Source organism: Heptranchias perlo, unplaced genomic scaffold (assembly GCF_035084215.1).
Source record: "Heptranchias perlo isolate sHepPer1 unplaced genomic scaffold, sHepPer1.hap1 HAP1_SCAFFOLD_50, whole genome shotgun sequence".
Classification (NCBI taxonomy): Eukaryota; Metazoa; Chordata; class Chondrichthyes; order Hexanchiformes; family Hexanchidae; genus Heptranchias; species Heptranchias perlo.
In genome coordinates this window covers 6,538,959-6,554,401 of record NW_027139516.1, presented here as the reverse complement: position 1 = coordinate 6,554,401, position 15,443 = coordinate 6,538,959, and the positions used below count along the sequence as shown (strand labels likewise).

The 15,443-nt window shown below is 47.1% G+C and overlaps 1 non-coding gene across 1 annotated transcript; it reads right to left on the bottom strand.

The window, feature by feature from the left end:
* Window positions 1-3,271: 3,271 nt before the first annotated feature.
* trnam-cau (transfer RNA methionine (anticodon CAU)) lies at window positions 3,272-3,344 on the bottom strand. The gene has a single exon. It is a non-coding gene; the product is annotated as a tRNA-Met (tRNA).
* Between the last annotated feature and the right edge of the window lie 12,099 nt (window positions 3,345-15,443).

Sequence of the window (15,443 nt, the reverse complement as noted above, 5' to 3'; positions counted from 1 at the left end):
TTCAAACCGATACAGAACCTGAAAGTAATATAATACCTCAAACTAATACAGCATCTCAATCTAATACAGTATCTCAAACTAATAAAGTACTTCAACTAATACAGCACCTCAAACTAATAGAGCACCTCAAGCCAATACAACACCTCAAAGTGATACAGCACCTCAAGCGAATACAGTACCTCAAACTAATATAGTACCTCAAATTAGTACAGCGTCTTAAACTAATCCAGCACCTCAAACTATGTATCGTTGTCTCTCCACTGCTTTAAATGTATCTATCTATCTATATATTTATCTATCCATCTATCTATCTTTCTATCCATCTATCTCTCCATCTATCTATCAATCGATTCATCTATCTCACTATCCATCTATCTCTCTATCTATAAATCTCTCTATCCATATATCTATCCATCCATCCATCTGTCTTTCTATCTCTATATCTCTCTATCCATCTATCTATCCATCCATCTGTTTAAACATCTAGCTATATATCTATCTATATATCTCTCTATCCATCTATCTATCCATCCATCTATCCATCCATCTATCTATCTATATATCTCTATCCATCTAACCATATATCTATCTACCGATCGATCTATCTCTATCTATCCATCTATCTATCTATATAGCTATCTATCTATCTACCTTTATCTCCCTATCTCTCCATATCAGTTCCTCGTTCAACCTGTTTATTGCTCTGTTGTTGTTTCTCTATCGCTTTCTGTCTCTCCTCCTTCATTACTCAAGTTTATCAAATAACTTTCTAATCTTTATTTAAAAAATGCAATATTAAAGCATGAGCATGAGGTAAATGAGCAAATTACAAGGTGGGGTGGACTCAGTATGTTGGTCTGTGAGGTCTTCCTTCTTCAGGCTGCTGATCACAGAAGTCTCCCTGAGCAGCTTCTGGAAGAAGAAGCGCGAGCACTTCTCGTCCTGCTCCACGGAGCGGACTCTGGAGCGAAAGATCATTTTTGAAGCCCCTTTAACTGGATGCATCACACCGTGAGATCACAAGGTGAGGCCCCTTTAACTGGACGGTTCATAGCATAAGATCACAGCATGAGGCCCCCTGAACTGGACGGTTCACACCGTGAGATCACAGCATGAGGCCCCTTTAACTGGACGGTTCATACCGTGAGATACGGTCTGTATTGTACTGTATTGCTTCGAAATTGTGAAATTTAGTTTTAACTCTGTGTATTCTTAAATTTTATGCAGTAATATATGTTTTGTAATAAAAAAAATTCGCAGAAACTTTCGAATCAAACGGGTATCGACCCTCCACACGTTATCCATTGCTCCACTGGCCCAGTTTTCAAAAAGCATGCAGTAACTCACACTCCCACAGCGCTGGAGAATGAGCAGTTACCGAGTCAGTCTCGGTCATGCCCACGCGATTCCACGAGTCCGGGCGTGTCAATAGGTGCACGGTGAACAATCACCAAAGAGAGAGACATCAGCTGCTTCCTTTCGATCGCTCAACTTGTAGAGCAGAGGTCTACAGTACAATTAACAGATCAAAGTTTGCTGGTTCGAAGTAATAAACGTGCTTTTGGAGTAAGTAGCTCTAGGCCATTCTCTTAACTTTACAGGCAGCCTACGGCTTAACATGTTGGCGCTGAGGCACAGGAGACCACTTTTCCTTTGTCAAACCTTAAAGCTTTCTGTGTCTGTCAGAACACGGCTGTTTTGCTCGAGCATTTGCCTCTGCTCACCAGCAAGGAGTGCCTTTGAGCTACAACACCGCAAACCGATTTCAGGCAAAAATGTCTTCGATCAGTCAGACAGGGCTCTCGCCGCTCCCTCAAGCTCGGGGCCACTGTTCCTTTCCTGAGATCTCATCTACCTTCCGCAGGCTCGGGCTCTTCTCAGCATCATTCATGATTACTGTGGCTTCCCGTTCTGCTGTTGCTCACTTGCTTATGCTCGATACCACCGATTGGAGCAAAGTATTGATTGTCGTCAGGGAGGGGGCGATCCCAAGGCAAGATTTCTCTGCTGGTCGTGGAACTGCTTGGAGGCGAGTGCGAAACAACCACTGTGAAGGGCATTGAATAAAGGGGGCAGTAGCAACATAGATACAGAATCGGCTAAGGGACAGGAAACAGAGTTGTGGTGAACGGTTGTTTTTCGGACTCGAGGGAGGTGGACAGTGGTGTTCCCCAGGGGTCGGTGCTGTTACCACTGCTTTCCTTGATATATATTAATGACTTGGACTTGGGTGTACAGGGCACAATTTCCAAATTTGCAGATGACACCAAATTTGTAAGGGTAATGAACAGTGAGAAGGATAGTGATCGAGTTGAAGAGAATATATGCAGACTGGTTGCATGGGCGGACACATGGCAAATGACACTTAACGAAGAAAAATGCGAATTGATGCATTTCGGTAGGAAGAACGAGAAGAGGCAACATAAACTAGAGGGCACAATTCTAACAGTGATACAGGAACAGAGAGATCTGGGGGTATATGTGCAAATATCATTGAAAGTGGCGTGGCAGGTTGAGAAAGCGGTTAAAAAAAGCATACGGGATCCTGGGCTTCATAAATAGAGGCAAAGAGTACTAAAGTATGGAAGTCATGATGAACCTTTAGAAAACACTGGTTCAGCCACAACTGGAGTATTGTGTCCACTTCTGGGCGCCGCACTTTAGGAAATATATGAAGGCATTAAAGAGGGTGCAGAAGAGATTTACTAGAATGATTCCAGGGATGACGGACTTTAGTTACGTGGATAGACTGGAGAAGCTGGAGATTTGATCGAGATTTTCAAAACCATGAAGGGTTTAGAAACAGTATATAGAGAGAAATCGTTCCCATTTGCAGAAGGGTGAAGGACCAGAGGACATAGATTTAAGGTGATTGGCAAAAGCACCAAAGATGAAATCAGGAAAAACGATGGGGCGGGGGAGTGGGACCAGCTGGATTGCTCTTGCATAGAGCTGGTGTGGTCTTGATGGGCCGAATGGCCTCCTTCCGTGCTGTGTTCTTTCCATGATTCAAGTCGAATGCTCGCTGAGCAGGTGAGAGATAGCAAGATAGATTCTTGCATTCTCCACTCACCTTTTGACTTGGGTCAATTGTCCAGAAACAAAAGTGGCGTCAGTTTTCAGCGAGCCCATGGTCCATGTACTTCTTAAGCTTCACTGCTTGCTACGGTACAAAGAGGTCAAGTGGCAGCAAATCTTTTGGTGTGCTGCAGGAAGAAAAAAATATTGATTTTGGTCTTGAGCAAAGATGGGGAAAAAAAAAGCTTAATGATGCCTTCTCTGAGGATTGAACTCAGGACCTTCAGATTATGAGACTGACGCGCTGCCTGCTGCGCTAAGAAGGCACTTGATGTATAAATCTCCAGGCAGCTCTATCAAGTAGGACAGTTTGCAAGGTGTAAAATCATAAACTAATCGGCAGTTTGCAAAAACTCTCCATCCAGGTGGAAATCGAACCAACAATCTTCTGAATTTTGGTCAGACACTTTCCCCATTGCTCGACTGGCCAAAGGTGTGTCGAGTAAGTCGGAGCTCACACTCTCACAGCGCTGCGGTATGAGCAGGTACCGAGTCAGTCTCGGTCATGCCCACGCTACTCCACGAGTCCGAGAGTATCAAAAGGCACACGGTGAACAATCACCAAAGAGAGGGACCTTTGCTGTTTCCCTTCGAGAGCTCAGCTGGTCGTGTGGAAAACTTGTAGAGATTAAAACTTGAAAGCAAAATCACTCTTAAATCGTTGGTTTAATTCTGTCTCAAAATAACGAACGTGCTTTTGGATTAAGCGGTATTGAGCTCAAGGCCGCTCTCTTAACTTTACAGACTGTTTGCTGCTTAAAATGTTGGCGCTTTTCCTTTCTCAAACCTTGAAGCTGTTTTACTCGAGCATTTGCCTCTGCTCACCAGCAGGGAGTGCCTTTGAGCAACAACACGTCAAACCGGACATCACTTTCAGGCAAAAAAAGACTTCTGTCAGTCTTTCGGACAGGTCTCTCGCTGATCAAAGGAGTGCCTTTGAGCAGCAATGCTTTTTTATTTTCAAAATATACTTTATTTCATAAAATTTAAGGATACATAAAGTTCAGGGTAAAAGTCACAATTTCAATTCAAAACAATACAAAACAGATCGCACACACTATGATCCCATTATTTCAATACAATACACAGTACATGTCTTTAAATACATTCTGTATAATAAAAGGTGGGATGGCTTTACACGATGCTCTTTCCCCATAGAGCCCTTGTATAGGCCGCACCGTGCCTCAGTGCATCCCGCAGCACATTCCCCTGGACCTTGCAGTGTGTCAGTCGGCAACACTCGGTCGTGGACCGCTCCTTCAGCTGGGAGGCCAGAAGGTTTCGGGAGGACCAAAGGGCCTCCTTCACCAAGTTGATGGCCTTCCAGCAGCTGTTGATATCTGTCTCGGTGTCCGTCCCGGGGAACAGCCCATAGAGCACAGCGTCCTGTGTTACCGAGGTGTTGGGGATGAATGGGGACAGTGACTAACGCATCTCTCTCCACTTATTCTGCGTGAAGGACCAGTCCATCAGGAGACAGGCGATGGTCTCATCCCCGTTGCAGCCTTGAAGGCAGCTCGAGGTGGTGCTGAGATTTTGTCCATGTTGGAATGCCCGCACTGGGAGCGCGGATCTCACCACCATCCAGACCACATCCTGGTGCCTGTCGGTCAGTTCCGGCGACGAGATGTTCTGCCAAATGGCATCGACCGTCTGGTCGGGGATCTGCCCGATCGGATTCACCCTCTCCTTTTCCTGCAGGACCCCCAGAACGTTCCTCGTCGACCACTGTCTGATGTCCTTGTGGTCGAAGTGGTTTCTCCTCAGGATCTTCTCCACCTGGGGCAGGTAGGGTGGGGTGGTCGAGCTGGACGGGACGTCCTTCGTCTCCTCGGCTAGCATGGCCAGACGCAGTTTTCTCAATGTTTTGGACAGGTAGAAACTCAGCACGTAGAGACACTTGGTGTTTGTGTACCGGGGCTCTGCACACATTCTGAGGCAGCCACACACAAAGCTGGCCATCAGGATCAGGGCAGCATTGGTGACGCTTCTGCCCCCTTTGTCTGGAGGTTTGTACATGGTGTCCCTGTGGGCGCGTTCAACCTTGGACCTCCAGACAAAGTGGAAGATAGCTCGGGTGACTGTGGTGACGGAGTTGGGGGAATGGGCCAGACCTGGGCCACGGAGAGCAACACCGCGAGTACCTCACACCTTATCAACAGATTCCTGCCCGTTATTGAGAGAGACAGCGTCCCCCCAACATACCAAGCTTCTGTTTCGCCTTGGCGAACCGCTCCTCCCATTTCTTGGTGGAGGCCTGGGGCCCCCTGAACCAGCTCGCAAGTACCATCAGTTAGTCAGACCTGACGGTGAAGAGGACAAACGATCGGGTCTCCCACCTGCCATAGAACATGGCCTCACCCTTACTGTAGTTCACTCGGGACACCGAGGCCAGTTCGAAACGATCGCAGATGCCCATCAATCTGTGGACCGACTGCTGATCGGAGCAAAAGGCAGTGACGTCATCCATGTACAGGGCGGCCGTCACCTGAGAGCCTCCGCTGCCTGGGATCGTCATCCCCCTGATACTTGTGTCCTTCCTGACGGACGGGGCAAACGGCTCGATACCACGTATGAACAAGACCATGGAGAGAGGACAGCCCTGCCTGACTCCAAATCTGATCAGAAAACTCTCCGACTCCAGCCCATTGATTAGGACCGCGCAATGAATGTCCAAGTAGAGCAGTCAGGTCCAATTGGACATTTCCTCCCCAAAGCCCATTTTGGACAGCACATTCATCATGTATGTGTGGGATATTCTGTCAAAGGCCTTGTCCTAGTCCGGGCTGATGAGGCAGGTGTTCACCCCCCTTTCCTACATGTAGACGATCGTATACCTGGACAGTACCAGGCTATCAGAGACTTTCTGCCGGGTACAGTACAGGTCTGATCAGGGTGGATCACCTGCTCCAGAGCGGACTCGAGCCTGTTGGTGATGGCCTTCGACAGAATCTTGTAGTTGACATTTAGCAAGGAAATGGGTCGCCAATTTTTGAATTCCCCCTCTCCCTCTTCTGCTTGTAGATGACAGTGATGATGCCTTTCCTCATGGACTCTGAAATGCTGCCTGCCAGAAGCATACCCCCGTACACATCCAGTAGCTCTTGGCCAGTCCAATCACACAGAGCCGAGTACAACTCAACCGGTAAGCCATCGCTCCCCGGAGTTCTACTCTTCTCCAAAGACCGGACGGCCTTTGTCAGCTTCTCCAAGGTCAATGGCCGATCCAGGCGCTCCTGTTCGCTGTCCTCTAAGACCTCCGTAATAGAGGGCAGGAAGGGTTGGGAGGCCGTGGTGTCTCTGGGCTTTGCGTCATACAGACCGGCATATAAAGATTTTCTGATACTCAGTATGTCGGTCTGTCAAGGCGTCACCGAGCCGTCTTCCTCCTTCAGGCTGCTGATCACCAGAGGTCTCTCTGTGCAGCTTCTGGACGAAGAAACGCGAACACTTCTCGCCCTGCTGCACGGAGTGGACTCTGGACCGAAAGGTGATCTTCGAGGCCTCGGAGGTGAAGATCGAGACTTGCTGGCCCTTCAACTCCCTGAGTCCTTTCCCGACATCGATCCCCATCGACTGCAGCTGGAGCAGATCCTGCATGCTTTTCTGGATCTGGGACAATTTCCTCTGTCTCTCTCTCGTCCCTTTAACTGGACGGGTCAAACCGTGAGATCAGAGGGTGAGGCCCCTTTAACTGGACATGTCAAACCGTGAGATCAGAGGGTGAGGCTCATTTAACTGGACGGGTCAAACCGTGAGATCAGAGGGTGAAGCCTCTTTAACTGGACGGGTCACACCGTGAGATCATAGCGTGCGGCCCCTTAAACTGGAGGTGTCACACCGTGAGATCACAGGGTGAAGCCTCTTGAACCGGACGGGTCACACGGTGAGATCTCAGGGTGAGACTGCTTTAACTGGACGAGTCACAACGTCAGATCTCAGGGTGAGGTCCATTAAACTGGACGAGTCACAACGTTAGATCTCAGGGTGAGGCCCCTTTAACTGAATGGGTCACCCCGTGAGATCTCAGGGTGAGACCGCTTGAACTGGATGTGTCACACCGTGAGATCATGAGGAGAAGTCCCTTTAGCTGGATGTGTCACAACGTTAGATCTCAGAATGAGGCCCCTTTAACAGGACGGGTCACACCGTGAGATGACAGGGTGATGCCCCTTTAAATGGACAGGTCACACCGAGCGATATTCGGATAAGGCTCTGTGATTCGAGGTGGTATTTCCTAGCTCGGCTAATTTAAATATGTGAGGTGACGAGAGTGTTGGAGAAATGAAGGCTTGAGATGGCAGAAGCACAGGGTCTCAGCAGCAGTGGGACCAGGACTGTACTTTGTAACTGGTGCAGGGAAACAGCAGTGGGAACGAAAATCACAAAATCACAAGAGACTTCGAGGTCCGTGTGTGTGGATCATTAAAATATTATGGACAGGGACAGAAAATAATCAATAAAGGATAATGGAATGCTGGCCTTTATATATAGAGGACCAGAATACAATGGGGTAGAAGTTATACTACAAATATACAAAGCCCTGGTGAGATCACACCTGGAGTACTGTGTTCAGTTGTGGGTACCACACTTTAGGAAGGTCACATTGGCCTTGGGAGTGCAACGCAGATTTACTAGAATGTTACCTGGACACTGAGTGGGGAAATTGGATAGGGCCTGTTTTTGGGCGGGAGCAGCACGATCCGCTATTACGCCGCGCCCAATGGGCCCTGCGCAGGCAGGTCGAGATTTTCGTCAGCCCTGAGGACTCACCTGCAATCTGCGTTGGAAATCAGCGTTGAACGAGGATTCCATGCAATTCGCACTTTCCACCAGCAGGGGGTAGCTCCTATTTCTTAAAGGCAGGCTGTCTGTTGGAAATCTCTTAAAGGTAGCGAGTACCTGTTATTTGCTGAATATAACAGACTGCTGTCTGCACGGAGTCTGAATGGAGATCAGACTTCGCACATATAAAGCACAGAAGCATGTCCCATCCCTATTTTTAAATACAGATGAGTTAATTTAAAATATTGAATAAAGGTTGCACACCACTAAATCCCACATCCTCCAATCTGCAGGCCAGACCACACCAATGTGCCGGCCTGAGACTCCGTGCACCAAGGTTCTCTGCTGATGCACCAGAGGCCTTGGTGTAAGAGGTGGACTGAAGGAGGGACATCCCATATCCGCAGTGGGCAAGATGTCCTCCATACATACACCCAAAAGGTAGTGGGAGGCAGTCGGGGATGAGGTCAATGCCAGGTGCACAGTATCATGAACATGGATGCAGTACAGGAAGAAATTCAATGCTTTGACATGAGTGGTCAAGATGAGTGAGGTCAACTGTCAAGTAGCGCCTCCTTACAAATACACCACCAGCCGCACCCATTGCTCCACGCACTACACCCCCCATCACCCACATAGCAACAAACTCTTTCCTTCAGTACTCAACCCTCTCACCCTTACACATTATCACCGTTGCAAGCAGCACACCCACAACTCACAGGCCACACACACTGGCAGCTATTCAACAATGATAGGAACATCACCCGCTTTCTTGCAGGAGAAGCTGACACATATCAGGAGACAGCGAGTGGCGGTGGCATTTTGCCCCTCGAGGCTTTTCTGCCACTCGATCAGATCAGGGTGGACCTGTAATCTGACTCCATATACCCGCCTTAGCCCCATATCCCTTAATATCCTTGGTTCACAGGAATCCATCAATCTCAGATTTAGAATTCTCGATTGAGCTAACATCAACTGCCGTTTGCAGAGGAGTATTCCAAACTTCTCCTACCCTTTGTGCGTAGAAGGATTTCTTAATTTGACTCCTGCACGTCCTGGCTCTAAATGTTATGCTAACTCCCTGCGTCCTAGCTGAGGTACTAAATGAGTACTTTGCCTGTGTCGTTACCAAGGAAGAAGATGCTGCCAAGTTACAGAAAAAGGGAGGTAGTTGAGATACTGGATAGGCTAAAAATTGATTGAGGAATTGCAAGAAAGGCTGGCTGTACTTATATAAATAAGTCACCCGGTCCGGCTGGGATGCATCCAAGATTGCTGAGGGAAGTAAGGGTGGAAATTGCACAGGTTCTGGCCATAATCTTCCAATCATCCTTAGATATGGGGGTGGTGCCCGAGGACCGGAGAATAGCAAATGTTACGCCATTATTCAAAAAAGGGTGTAAGGATAAACCCGGCAACCACTGGCCAGTCAGTTTAACCTCGGTGGTGGAGAAGCTTTTAGAAACGATAATCCGAGACAACATTAATGGTCACTTGGAAAAGTGTGGAGTAATAAAGGAAAGCCAGCACGAATTTGTTAAAGGCAAATCGTGTTTAACCACCTCGACTGAGTTTTTTGATGAGGTAACAGAGGGTTGATGAAGGCAATGCAGTTGATGTGGTGTATATGGGTTTTTAAAAGTTGTTTGATAATGTTTCACATAAAGGCTTGCCAGCAGAATTGAAGCCCAAGGAATTAAAGGTGCAGTGGGAGCATGGATACGAAATTGACTCAGTGACAGTAAACAGAGAGTAGTGGTGAACGGTTGATCTTCAGACTGGAGGAAGTGTTCCCCGGGGGTCGGTGCTGAGACCACTGCTTTTCTTGATATATATCAATGACTTGGAATTGGGTGCACAGTGCACAATTTCAAAATTTGCAGCTGGCTCAAAAATTGGAAGTGCAGCGAACAGTGAGGAGGATAGTGATAGACTTCAAGAGGACATAGACAGGCTGGTGGAATGGGCGGACACGTGGCAGATGAAATTAACGCAGAGAAGTGCGAAGTGATACATTTTGGCAGGAAGAGGAGAAGTAATGTAAACTAAATGGTACAATTCTAAAGGAGATGCAGGAACAGAGAGACCTGGCAGTATATGTGCACAAATCTTTGAAGGTGGCAGGATAGTTTGAGAAATCGGTTAAAAAAGCATGTGGCGTCAAGGGCTTTAAAAATACAGACATGGAGGACAAAAGCAAGGATGTTATGTGGAACCTTTATAAAGCATTGGTTCTACCACAACTGGAGTATTGTGTCCACTTCTGGGCACCAGACTTTAGGAAGGATGTGATGAAGATAGAGAGGGTGCAGAAAAGATTTACTACAATGGTTCCAGGGATGAGGGACTTCAGTTACGTGGAGAGTCTGAAGAAGCTGAGGTTGTTCTCCTTGGAGCAGAGAAGGTTAAGAGGTGATTTGATAGAAGCGTTCAAAATCATTTCAGGTGATTGGCAAAATAACAAAAGGCGACATGAGGAAAAACTTTTTTTTACACAGCGAGTTGTTATGATCTGGAATGCGCTGCCTGACAGGGTGGTGGAAGCAGATTCAATCATTGCCTTCAAAAAGGAATTGGATAAATACGTGAAGTGAAAAACTTTGCAGGGCTATGGGGTAAAGCGGGGGATTGGGACTAATTGGATTGCTCTTACAAAGAGCCGGCACGGGCTCGATAGGCCGAATGGCCTCCTCCTGTGCTGTAACCATTCTATTATTCTCTGATTTTGAAGTGTAGTCATTGTGGTAATGTTGGAAATGCTGCAGCCAATTTGTACACAGCAAGATCCCGCATACTGCAATGAGATGAATAACCAGAAAATCGGTCTTAGTGATGTTTGGAGAGGGGTAAATATTGCCCAGTTCACCGGGGAGAACTCGCCTGCACTTTTTCGAATCGTGCCGTGGGATCTTTTACATCTACCTGGGAAGGCAGATGGGGCTTCGGTTTAACGTCTCGTCTGCAAGGCGGCATCCACAACAGTGCAGCACTTCCTCGATGCTACCCTTCGACAGTGCAGCGCTCCTTCACTACTGACCCTCCGACAGTGCAGCACTTCCTCAATACTACCCCTTCGACAGTACAGCACTCCTTCACTACTGACCCTCCGACAGTGCAGCACTTCCTCACTACTACCCCTTCGACAGTACAGCGCTCCTTCACTACTGACCCTCCGACAGTGCAGCACTTCCTCAATACTGCCCCTTCGACAGTACAGCACTCCGAAACTACTGACCCTCCAACAGTGCAGCACCTCCTCAATACTGCCCCTTCAACAGTGCAGCACTCCCTCAATACTACCCCTTCGACAGTGCAGTGCTCCCTCAGTACTGACAATCTGACAGTGCAGTGTTGCCTCAGTACTGCCGCACCGACAGTTCAGCACTCCCTCAGTACTGCCCCTCCGACAGTGCAGCACAACCTCAATACTGCCTCTTCGACAGTACAGCGCTCCCACCGTACTGGTCCTCCGACAGTACAGTGCTCCCTCAGCACTGACCCTCTGACAGTGCAGCGTTGCCTAAGTACTGCCCCTCCGGCAGTGCAGCACTCCCTCACTACTGACTCTATGATAGTGTAGCACTCCTGCAGTAATGCCCCTCTGACAGTGCAGCACTCCGTCCATACAGCCCTTCCGGCAATGCAGCCCTCCCTTAGTACTGACCCTGCGACAGTGCAACACTCACTCAGTACTGACCCTCCGACAGCACTGAGCTCCCTCAGTACTGATCGTCCATCAGTAGTGTGTTCCCTCAGTCCAGCACTCCATCAGTACTGCCCCTCCGACAGTGCAGCACTCCCTCAGTACTTACCCGCCAACAGTACAGTGCTCCCTCAGAATGGCACTGTGGTGTCTGCCCGGATTATGTGTTCAAGTCTCTGGAGTTGGACTTGAATTCACAACCTTCTAAATCAGAGGCGAGACTGCGACCACTGAGCCACGTCGGACACCTGAAAGGGGGAGAGGCAGATGGAGGAGCTCAGGTTGTGCTTTCTGGAACGTGGATATGGCTGTAGGCACGGCCGTCAAAATTGCGGCAAATGGACTGCGGATGCACAAGCGACCACAGGTGGAGGAGCAGAGTGTTTGGGAAGGGGTGTCGGACTGGAGGAGGTAACAGAGATAGGGAAGGGTGAGGCCCTGATAGATTTAAATGTAAGAAGGAACAAAAATATACTACAGGCTTTGGAGGTTGGAATCCAATGCAGGTTAGTAAGGGCTTTGGTGATTGGTTAGCCGCTCACCAATCAAAAAGCAAGGGGTAGGGATGGAATCTGTGGCAAGGATGTGGAGATTTTGGGGCCAAAGTTCATGACTTCCCAATTTTTACCTGCAGGAAATTGTGGCTCATCTAAAACAGAAAGTGGGTCTGACAACGCAAAGATATTGGAAGGGTCAAGAGAGGCGGTGGTTTTGTCAGCGTCCATCTGAAAGCTGGTCCATGTCTGTGGATTGTATCACCAAAGGGCAGCATGTCGACGAGGAAGAGGAGGAAGCCACGGATTGAACCTTTAGAAACATCAGAGAAAACGATGATAGGGTGGGAAGAGAAGCTTCTTCTGGCTCTGATCAGATAGGTGAATGGGACCAAGCGAGGGTAGTCCCAGCAAAAGACGCCAATGGCCAATGAATGAGGAGGTGACCGGTGGGTTGTGTGTAGGTTTGAAGATGTGCAGTAGTGGGCCATGGGGGGTTTTAAACCCAAGGATGAGTAATTTAAATTTAAGGGATATGGAACTGGGAGCCAGTGAGGGTGAGTGAGGCCGAGCAGGACCTGGTGCTTTTTGGACACGGACAACAGAGTTTTTGACGAGCTCACGTTTATGGAAGGTGGATGTTGGGTGTCCGGCCAGGAGTGCATTGGAGGAATGGAGTCTGGAGGGGACAGAGGCATTGATGAGGGTTTCAATGGCAATGGGCTGAGTAAGGAATGGAGGCGGGTGAGGGAATCACAGGGCCTTTGTGATGGACGTCAAATTGGGTCATGAGATGAGCTCGGTGTTACACGGGACCAATTTTACTGGAGCCGTTAACCAATGTGGAATAAACGGGTAAACATCTGCAGTAAAATAGCGGAGAGAGGAATGTCAAAGGGACACGTTCAGTCTCCGTCCCCTAATATCACCCACAGTCATTTCTAGGCTGCAATCCTCAACCTGCCCTTTAACTGTCCTCGTATCAGAGACTCGCAATTCATATTTTAACCGGGAAACAGCAGGAACAGAGTGAAACGGGTCTGCTTGTGTCCCTGGATTCAGTCTGCACTGCGGAGAATCGGTAACATTTATAAATGAATCACCAGGAGTGAACATGGTCAATACAATTATATAAAAACTGTAAATGGACCCGTTCATTATTATTGGATCAGTCCTGCATGAGAACAGATTTAAACTTTATTCCTGAGAGAGATTTGATTAAGATAATAAGCTGGGCTTTGAGATCTTTGTCTTTTATTCACCACATTATTTACATCGGAGTCAAAGCTGCTGATATAATGTGTTTGTTAAACTGACTGTAACTAATAGCAATGATCAGGAGTATAACCGTGTCAGTGGAGACGTATCCCCTGTATAAATCAGGGCTTGTTGGAATGGATCAGCTCAGAGTGCCTGCCGAAGCTGTGGTTTCCCGGCCAACAGAAGTCAGTGCTTCTCACAGAAATGGAATATCCAGTAATAATTCGGATAGAACGTATTTATTATCCTGTTCTTGCAGCCATTGCTGTTCCGGGTAAGCCGTTATCTCAGCTGTTAAAGGTATAAATCGGTGTTAACTCTGCTGCTGTACTTGGCAACTTGTTTTTTGTCCCTACATATTTTACACAGTCATTTGTTCTGTTGTAATGGTTGAATTATAGAATGTGTTAAGTCTCTGCTCTTTCGGTATTGAAGCGCTGCATTAAATCTGTCATGAATTTGTCTATCCAACCCTGGCAATGTTACTGCATTATTCTCTGTACTGAATGTATTGGGCTAAGAGTTGGTATCAGACCATCAGGAGATGATAACAGTTTCTTGTTGTGGAACTACCCTGTCCTGGAATATGTTTTCATCAATGTGTTTGCAGTGATTGATAATGAGACAGCTCACGGTCTCAGTGTTACAAGGAGGCAGTGCAGTGTCCTCCCTCCCCAATAACATGCTTCAGTTTAACTGGGATTTCAATGTATTTATTGGTGATCACTGTTATGAAATATTATTTCATTATGTGTGTATCTGACGCCGCCTCAGATGTCTGGTTACTGAACTGAGTTTGCTGCTGACTCTTTCACATCTCCTTCTCTGCTTCACTGTGGATGAATTCACTGACTGTCACTGGACTTCACTGTGAAATGAAATGTTTTGATGTTTTGTGGTCTCAATTTGCACTGTCCCTGTTGGAATCAGCAGCCCTTCTATGTACCTGTAGGTTATAAGTGTGATGTTGGCGTTTTGATAATTGAACAGTCCCGCCATCTATCCCTGTACCCTATAATTACTGGAGAAGGAATCTCAATTATTGTGAGATCTGCCTGGGAGAGGGATTCGATTCTGTTTATTCCATGATTTGTAGATGAAGAGAACAGTGTTGGTGGACAGGTGGAGAATTGGATGATCTGTAGAAACATTAAACTATGCCACAGAGGCTTCACTATTTAACAAACTAACACTGATAATAGGATCGGTGGAACACGGGGCTGGTGAACAGAATGCAGGCACAGGATGATAGGATTTAATCGGATATGAAAATGGACTTGAGAAAGAGAGTGAAGTGAGTGATAGAGAGGGAGACTGAGAGCGAAAGCGAGAGGCTGTGGTGTAAATAATTCATCAGAATGAACTGCTGAAACTTCCAGTACAATTAAACAGAGAAAAAATGACTTGAATATGTTAATATGATGTGGTCAGTTTGGGTGAGTTTTTATTGTGGGACTCGCTCCTCATGTTTCTATCCCTGTCAGGTCCTCAGTCTGTTTTTGTGAATGTTCTTTGTTTTCCAACTTAACACTAAACATAATTAAAATTTGCTGAAAAAAATATAATCAGAAATGTCTTGATCGTAATGAATTGTTCAGATACAGTACGTTGAAGTTAGGTGAATTCAATAAACAACGAGGTTGATTTAATTAATACTTTTAAATTTAATTTCAAGTGAATTACAAAGTAAATTTATTGTACACATTGTATAACTCCACAGGTTCCCTGATATCAATAACCACAGAAATGAACTATTGAATGTAATAGTTGGATTGTGTTAGTGGGACCTATAGATTAGATTTCGTCTAACATTCTGCTGCAGTCTCTCCTCATGCATCCCAGCCTCTCCTCTCACTGCATTGAATCCTCTGTCTCCTCATCCGTTGCTTCAATTTGTTCGCTTTCCCAAACCATCTGCTCCTGACTCCCGTTCAGCTCCTACATGTCCTTTTACTTGTCTCCCTCCCAATCTCACTCACTGGCTCGGGCTCCAACTGCCTTTCCCATTTAGTGCCAGCCGCTGTCGGCTCACTTAACCCAGAGCAAGAAACCAACTGTACCTCCCCCTGTACCCTCACATTCCCCACCCTTCCCCCTTTTTCCCATCAGTCTGAAACCCAAAT